The sequence below is a fragment of the Metopolophium dirhodum genome, chromosome 8 (genome assembly GCF_019925205.1).
Source record: "Metopolophium dirhodum isolate CAU chromosome 8, ASM1992520v1, whole genome shotgun sequence".
Taxonomy (NCBI): Eukaryota; Metazoa; Arthropoda; class Insecta; order Hemiptera; family Aphididae; genus Metopolophium; species Metopolophium dirhodum.
In genome coordinates, this window is record NC_083567.1 from 18282115 (window position 1) to 18291353 (window position 9239).

Consider the following 9239-nt stretch of genomic DNA (forward strand, 5'->3'; position numbering starts at 1 on the left):
ATCTCCACACACAGTGAATTTTTTAAGATTTAACTGAATATAAAAAAAAATTATTATTAATAATAAATAGAGTTCGTAAAATACTTACTTATTTTATACTTATTAATTTGTATTAATGTATACGTGTAATAGAATAGTACGGAATCTAAAATTATAAAAAGAACAACATAATGATTAGTGAAAATATTCAAACGCATATTAATATTTCTAGTTTATATGTTTTTAGTACTAAATTATATATTTAATTGTATGATGTTTGTATTTGTGTGTATTTTTATATATAATATAATATATTATACTGCAGTAAATACAGTGTATTTTTTATGAACTTGATAACTAATTGCGTACACAATTGAATTTATAATAAATGATTTGTAATAAAGGTGAAAATAAAGAGTGTGACAATTAAATTGATAAATTAATTTAATTTTCAGTTTTTGACTGAAGTGTTCTAGCTATTGGATTTACAATAATGAAATATTTTTTTGGTTCTGTAATTACGGTTTGGAGCTTATATAATATTTAAGTTCGAACTCATGTCTGAGAAAAAGTTGTATCCAGGTGGTGCAAAGGATGTAGGGAGGAGAATAAAAAGTAGACAATTCTTGGTACTAAATGGAGCAGAAACAAAAAAAAAAAAGAATACATTTTCTTCAAATTATTATTAAATATTCAATTATTTTAGTCAAGGTTATTCAAAGCGATTTGTTCAAAAAACAATGTAAAAAAGTGAATCATCATGGGATGCCCGGCAGATATAGAAAATATACATGAAAATTGCAAGATTGGTTTATTAAAGAAAATAAACACGGCATAATCAAAAACAAAATATTCTGATTTTTTTAAGAAAAATTTATTTTAATTTTAAAAGCACAATAGATGTTTTGAACGCGTGGCAGCACGTTCATAGCGCGCTTAGTGTGCTTTCCGAATATGTGCGTGTTATTAGCATTTCGCGCATTGTGTGATTTCCACGTGAATGTATTCAATTTACAATGATGTGTGTTTTTTTTTTCTTTTCGTCAGAAATATTTTTTAAAATGCATTTTACGAGATCAGCATATTTTCAGATAGAAAAGTGAATCTAGTTAGTATCTTTGGGAGGTTAGAATTAAAAATTCAAAGATGTTTTAGAAAGCGTCAAGGAAAACAAAAAAAAGTGGTAATTTTTGAAAAATCCAATTCTATTTTATTGAAGTAACTCAAAAAATAATAACCATAGTCATTTGAAATATTATTTATATTATAATTTTCAATAAATGGTTACAATTTAGAAGTGTTTTTGAGTTAATTATTACCTCATAGAAATAATTGTTTTTAAATTATTCTCGATAAATACATTTTCACTAAATAAAAAAGCTTGACGATTTAACACCTGTTTCCTTATAAGTTTGATTATTGTAAGTTCGAAAATATTAAAGATACATACATCCAAGAGGCAATAGACATACTAAGAGAAGGATCAATGACAGGAAAATAAATTGATATGCTTCGCAGATGATGCAGCAGTAACAGCTGAAAATGAAGAGGAATTTAATGATGCTGAGATATAACTGAACATAAAAATAAATACGAAAAAGACCAAAGTACTTGTATGTAGCTGGAAAAAATAATATTAGGGTAAGAATACATCTGAAAAATAACCATTGAATACAGAAAGTAGAAGATTTTGCATTTTTAGGAAGCATAATAAGTGAAGATGGAAGATGTAAAAGAGAAAGGGTAAAGCAAATATGCCATGCGATAATATCATTTAACAAAAAAAGAGGACTTTTTACTTCAAGAAATATCAGCATACACACCAGGATTAATCTTCTGAAGATTGATGTATGGAGTATAATGCTATATGGCAGCGAAACATAGACGATTGCCAAAGAGGAACAGAGAAAATAGAAGCTTTTCAGATGTGGTGCTACAGAAGAAAACTTAAAATAAGTTAGACAATGTAACAAACGAGGAAGTATTAGAAAGAATGTTTGAGATAAGAACGCTATGGATACTATCAAGAAAAGGAAAAAGGAATGGATTGAACATGTGGAAGTTGAGGCATTGCAGGATGCTGGGATTAATTAAAGAAGGATGCGTAGATGGTAAAAATTCTAGGGGAAGACCACGAATGGAGTATATGCAACAAATAATAAAGGACCATGGGTGTAATTCTTACGAAAAAACAAAGAGGAAGGCAAGTAACAGGGAATAGTGGGGAATTGCTATAAATCAATATTAGTATTGAATATAAAAGAGAAAGAGTATATATCCTATTATTTCTGTAAAAGTGTCAGCAATGATACTACGCAAATCGGATAATAGGTCACTGGCTAAGTATTCCTCTTCACCAGAGGGTGTGCAGTAAACACCTAAAAAGACCGAAACGTCAAAGATTTTAGTAGGTATACAAATTAATTTACATTTATGATGTATTAGTACATGAGGTGATACAATTAAGTTCTAAATTACAAATCCCTATTTAAATATTTAAAATAAGTCTAAAATAATGTTGTAATCTAATTATTCTCTGCTATATGATTCAGAATAACTGTTTTTATGATAATAAATAATATTCACAAAAGGTAGATACTACCATTTTTAAGGATATGTGTAAAAGAGAAAAATGGTGTCCAAAATAATTTACTTTTCATTTTCAGTGGAATATTTTTCACTCCTATAATAATAGTTAATTATAAAACATGTAATTAAATGTGCGTCTAGGAACTACATATTATGTAACTATAATTATAATCATTGAGTACTGTAAATTTTTTATCAGATAAAAAAATATACTCGTACAAATAAGCATAGGATGTCTGGTGAATCATAATTAAAATAAACATATCAATGGCCTCCATTCCATTCATTCTAAAATTGGTAGGGTAGACATCAGAAATTTAAAATGTACATAAAAATCTTGAATGAGGAAAATTATACTCTCAAATGACATTTCGGTTATAATTGAAATTTGAGTTAAGGTGGTAATTAAATCAGCAGTGATAAGATTACAATTTGTTAGTCAATATTTGTAACAATCACAGTAGGTATATGACGCAAAAATAGTTAGATACGTATCGGACAGTGTTTCAGTAAACAGCCACTTTCTAAAATCATACATCTACAGTCTATACATTGTTTTTACCTGTTACAGGACTCTTCATATTTTCTACAGTATAACATACGAAAGTGTTAATTATCATTAATATATTTATAATGTTTGCTTGATATTTAAATAAAGTGCGAAAGCCATACAAGACATGTACTGTACATTGTGTAACACAAGTCAAGTAAATGGTCATGCAACCAAATATTGTACCACAATACCTACAGCAGAATGATGTTTCTTTGACTAGTGAATATTGACACAAATGTAGAAATTATGGTGGGACTAAGTCTGGACCTGGTAAAGTGTCAATGCCTCTATATTTAAGATTTCTTCAAATACTTAAGCAATTGATATTGTACAATTTGATAAATCAACAATTTCATTCATATCTCAGAATCTCTGGCTTAGTAAAAACTTATGAGAAATGTTTGCGAGAAGATAAATAATTTTGAATACGTATTACATTTGGAGTAACGTTTTTAGTTTAATTTAAAAAAATTTTCAGAATCACTTTTTCAGGATAAGTGTTTAAAGGATTTATGAGCGAGGTATTTAGAAAGTAGCAATTGTTTTAGTTCATGACTTAATCAATGAGGACATTTAATTCAGACAGTTAATTTCTTTAGTAAAATTTTTTTAATAACATCTAAATTTATTTCACAGAATTTATTACAAGCTGTTTCTACTTTATACGTTATTAAATTTATAGAGAATATTCTAATTTACTATAATCTACTTATACGATTAATTTTTGAGTAAATTGATTTTCTATAGTGAGAATAATCTATACCTAACTGAGTTAAAAAATAAGTCAAGTAAAGATCCAAACGTATTAATTAATGAATTGAATTGACCAAACTCGTTCAAAGTAAACACAGGTAACACTACATTCTGACTCTCAGAATACGATCGAATTGTAGGACACTGCTATTGGAAAACATGGGTATAACAGGTAAACATAGTCACTAATTCACCATCATAAGACGTCATGACCGAAAACTTAACATGGTTAGGGCATAAATGCCAGAGGCCATTCAGAGGAGATGCAAGAAGCTACTACAACAACTTTTTCGAACGAGTTTAATCTATATATTACTTTATACTATATAACTATATTAATTAGTATTTATAATCAATGGTATAACTTATATTAGTGAAACGTCATCAGTATTATTTCAATTAAATTATAATCAATTAAAGTTATAGATAATAATTTATAATCATTTTCTTACCTATAATTGATAAATCCATTGATGCTATGATATTTTTGTATGGATTTTTCTCTAATAAATACATATAATATAATATATTGCATTATTACATAAAATAGGTAATTGTCTTATTCTACTATAATTTTTATTTTAGTAATATTTAGTAATATTTAGTTTATTTATGATTTCTATACCCAATTATGAATTAGATTTTTCATTTAAAATTATTTGTATATAATAGTATACGAATAGTGAATATAATTTTTTGATATTGGTTTTTCCGCTTTCCTCGTAAATTGGTTAAAACATACATATAATAATTAAGTGCATACAATATTGACAATGTGATGCTTGTCTCCATGTTCGAAATTTTTGTAAGAAACTTTCTCAATATCTTGTAAGGAAATGTACTCGCAATTGTTTTGTTACCATCAAAAGAGTCCAGAATTAGGTTGAACATACACAGTTTTACATCATCTCTGTTAAGTCAAGAATATCGCATTTTGTGTTATATTTGTTTACGAAAATCGTAACAAGATTTTGAGAAAATTCAAAATCTAATAAAATATATTAAAGAATAAAGGACTACCGCAAATGTTATGGTAACGGTACGCTGGCACCTGACGTACAAAATTAAAATTATCTACTTCCTTGCAACTTAAAAAAAATATAGTAGTAAAATTATTATTATTATTATGATGATTTCGTTATATTTGAATAGGTAAATAATATTATACGAATATTCTAAGCTTGGGGTGCCAGCAGGTGGTCTTATCATATTTACGTACGTTTCTCCAGCCCCCCCCCCCATATCGAATTTCAAACTTTTTTTCGGTTAAATATTTTAGCGTGCAATTAGCGTGAATTGGCGCGTGACTGGTTTTGAAATTTGCGTAGCACTAGGTCAGGTTTAAAAATGTAAACAAAGTGGGGGGGGGGCTGTAGAAAACGTTTCTTCATCCGAATTTTGAACTTTAAGGACTTTTTTTTGTCTCAATATTTAGCGTGCAATTGGCGTGAATTTGCGTGACCTATTTCGAAACCGTAAAACCCAAAGCCTCAAGTACCGTGGGGCTTTTCCCCTTTTATTGCCATTTCCCCAGCCCCCCCCCCCCCGACGACAAAAACATTTTTTTTCGAATTTTTTTTCAACGCCAATATTTAGCGTGCAATTGGCGTGAATTTGCGTGACCTATTTCGAAACCGTAAACCCAAAGCCCCAAGTACCGTGGGCTTTTTCCCCTTTATTGACATTTCCCCAGGCCCCCCCCCCCCCCCCCCCCCCCCAGACGACAAAAACATTTTTTTTTCGAATTTTTTTCAACGCCATTATTTAGCGTGCAATTGGCGTGAATTTGCGTGACCTATTTCGAACCCTGCATTCAAAGCACCAAGTACCAGGAGCGATACCATTTTTTAGATATTTTCTCCGCCCCCCCCCCCCCCCCCCCCCCCCCCCCATAAACGACAAAAAAATTCTTGGGCTTTGCAAATACGAAATACGAAGAACATACGAAATAATTTACGAAAGTTATTAAATTATATAAATATATAGGTATGTATTTATTGTTTATTTATGTAATAATATGTTTTTATTATTATGTAATTATAATTTCGTTGATAAAACAAAACCATTTTAAATTTGAATTTCAATTGTACCTACCTAACGTCACTTTGCCTATCGCCTAAGCCTACGGGATAACCTAGCTAATCAGATGATTTTTCCTGCAAAAATTCGAGCATTTAAACTGTTTCTACTCAGCGTCGAAGACTAAATTAAACATTATTTAAACCGTTTTAATTCGTATGAATATTGTGTGTAATAAACCTTAAATCGCTTATTTGTACCTACGTATTCGGTGAATTACCATTTTTAGTATCAATAATATTATATACCTACATAATGTAGGTACTCAATTATATTATATCCATACACTTTTTAAATATTATTTATTAAAAGAAAATTAGTGATCTGACTGTTATTATATTGCATATAATTAACAAAATTGATCACAGAGATGACAATATTATGGTATGAAGAAAATACATTAGAAGTTTTGTTAAAAAATAAAATAAAATTGTTATTATATTATTATTATACTAATATATATATGCATTATGCATAAATGTATGTATTAGATATAATAAATAATAAATTATTATATAAAATATAGTTTATTTCTTTTATATATATTATTATACTCATAAATAATATGTATATAGCTATATAATTAAGCTATATGCTATATAGTATGTAAATAAATATATTAATAAAGCATTATATACAATTGAACGTTAATTATTAAATGTAGACTGTAGAGTATATTAATCATTATAAAATCCAGTATAATATCATAGTATTTAGCATTATAATGGTCAGTTTAATATAATATTGTCTTTTATTTATTTATTATTATTATTATTATTATTATTATTATTATGTATGTATTTTTGAATAAATTAATTGAAATCATACTACAGAATTGTGTTTATGTTAGGCTATATACGTGAGTACCTATATTTATTAATGTAGATTATAACATTATGCTAAAAAAAATAGCCGTTTATACCATTCATTTAATTTAATTATTTTAATGGTTATTGGTTACACCGTTTGTGTGGTTAATTCAATATTGAATGATCGATATGATAGAGTACTCATAGTAGTTAACTTACCTGTCATAGTAACATTTATGTATATATATATAGTATGTGTAGCAGTACAGTCAGACTGATGTCTGATACTAATGTTGTCGATGAACAGGTATATACATATATAGTATACTATATATTACATTACATATTATAACATGTAAGCTACTCATGATGTAACTGAAGTAGCTATTTAATTACCTCTTCCAATTTATTATAAAAAGTATTGTAGTACCTATATTATCTGTAGGAGTATTCGGAAGTTGTCGATCACCGTCTCTGTAAAAACCGTCGTCTACTTGAGCTTAAATATATTATAAATAAAGGTCTGTTTGGCTACCGAAGTCCTTGTGACTACTATTCAGTAGGTATTAATACAGAAGTAATGATTATTTAACACTGATCAATATTAAACAGTCAATTATTGCATTACACTCCTTTTATTTTTTTGAACCATAATAAATCAACAAACATTGACAATTTGTGTATTAAATTTTTTTACTACAGAATTTATGAAATTACTTTTGAACACTATTTTGTTATTATTTATTGAAATTATTTATAGATATAGTTGCAGCTAAAAATAAAGTATGGACAGATATAAGACTTTATATTGGTGACCGCAAGTCCTCGAATGCTATTCATACTTTTGTTCAAAAGGGACGTCATGGGTATAATGGAAAAGCTAGGTTTTCCTTTAAAATTTAAGCAGTCCTGTGAAATTGTACATACGCCAATCTTACCAGATGATGGTAAGTAAATTATGTTTATAATATTTAAAATTTGTGAATGAATAGATCATAATACTATGTAATTTATGTGTTTATTTTATTTTATTAATACCATTAAAACTAATGTTAAAATAGTTACCAATGTTTTTAGAAGAATCGCCTGATGACTACAGTTCTAATAATGAAGATGATGCACTCTCATGTAAACAATTTGTATTTACATTTTCTTCTGAAGAATGGGATCAGATACAACCTCAAGAAAAAGTGTTTAAGCTAACAGATAAATATCGTCCGATGCAAAGTACCAGATCATATTATGTTTTGCCTAAAGGTACATGGACACCAATACTTGCTGAGCACTTTTGGGCACATTTTCAACTGCCTTGTTGTTTATCTTTCCGAAGAGGTAAAGTTTATCCCAGTGGATCTGTGTACATACATGTCGTGGGACGTTGCTCTGTTTGTGACTCCAGATTTAATGGCACAGTTTTTGATAAACCCCCTGGTGGTGCTAAGTAAGTATATTATTGTAATAACTTAATGTTTCAATAGAAGTAAATTGCCTAATATGTAATTTTCAGAGTATGAATTTTTTTTAAAAATATATTCCTCAAATTAAATTTTTCAAATAGATAATAATTTATTTGTTTTCATTAATAATATTAAGTACATAGGTGCTCATTTTCTTTGTAAACTGAAAATAATTATGATATATTACATCGGTATTTTTTTTACATTTAAATTGTATAATCTACCAATTTGCATACTTGTTAAAAATATCTAAGTAGATACTTCATTACTTAAATTAAAAATATTTGATTATTTATTTAAATATATTTAGTAATTTCATACTTAATAATTTAAATTTGTTGTAGAGTTCTTATGCATTGTACATTTAGAGGTAATTTTCAAGAGGCACACAAAACTACAAAAAAAACGTTGTATGATAGGACCAGCAATGGAAAGAGCGATATCATCAATTTGTGTCGATGGACTGTCAAGCGAGACATATCGAGAAAGAGAAGCAGTACGTCTCATAAAAACAGGTATGTTAATTCCCATTTATTGAATTTGCAACTTTCAAACTTCTACCCTAGTATAATTTCATTCAAAAATCAACACATATTACCTTGTGAAAATACTTAAATGTATCATGTGTATCATATCACTCATTTATTGTAATTTTTTAGGTGCACCTGATCCGTCCATTATTCCATCAGGTAATTCATTACGCATTTTAAAGTCGCGAGTGACAGCAGGCAGTCGTAGACATGAAGATACCTTAACATCATTAGCTTTGATGAAAGAAGAAGATGACTTTAAAAACATAATGCATGATATTGGATGTGATCCTTTCTACTTACATTACCATTGTGCTGATCAAATTCAAATCTATAGGAACTACTGTAAAGGATCAAGACCCAGACTGATCATTGATGCTACAGGTTCGGTTGTGAAGAAGTTCTTAAAGTTAAGCAAGCAAAAAAACAAGCTCAATTTTCTTGTATGAAGGATTTGGTCTATGATTCACAAAATAAATGTAGTTTTTAA

General features: G+C 28.3%; 2 pseudogenes; both read left to right on the forward strand.

Moving 5' to 3' along the window:
- Nucleotides 1-1972: 1972 nt before the first annotated feature.
- Nucleotides 1973-8728, forward strand: LOC132951343 (uncharacterized; annotated as a pseudogene).
- Nucleotides 8729-8841: 113 nt separating this feature from the next.
- The window catches only part of LOC132951344 (uncharacterized), a 1728-nt pseudogene continuing 1330 nt past the window's right edge, over nt 8842-9239 (forward strand).